Consider the following 253-nt stretch of genomic DNA (forward strand, 5'->3'; position numbering starts at 1 on the left):
AGGGATGGGGGATGCCGGGTCCCTGTCTCTCGGTCCCCACGGCTCCCAGGGACCGTGGTGGCCTCTGGTGCCAGCCCAGTGTCCTCCCAGGGACCTGCCTGTCCAAGGGTGGCCCTGTGCCAGGAATGGATGTGGCCCCATCACCATGGCCTTGGGGACGGATGTGTCCCCAAGGGGTGCCAGACTCCTGGGGATGGTTGTGTTCCCATCAGCTGGTCTGGGGGGCCATGGCCCTGGGGACCGATGCGTCCCC

The sequence above is a fragment of the Egretta garzetta genome, unplaced genomic scaffold, assembly GCF_000687185.1.
Source record: "Egretta garzetta isolate BGI_Z169 unplaced genomic scaffold, ASM68718v1 scaffold41, whole genome shotgun sequence".
NCBI lineage: Eukaryota > Metazoa > Chordata > Aves > Pelecaniformes > Ardeidae > Egretta > Egretta garzetta.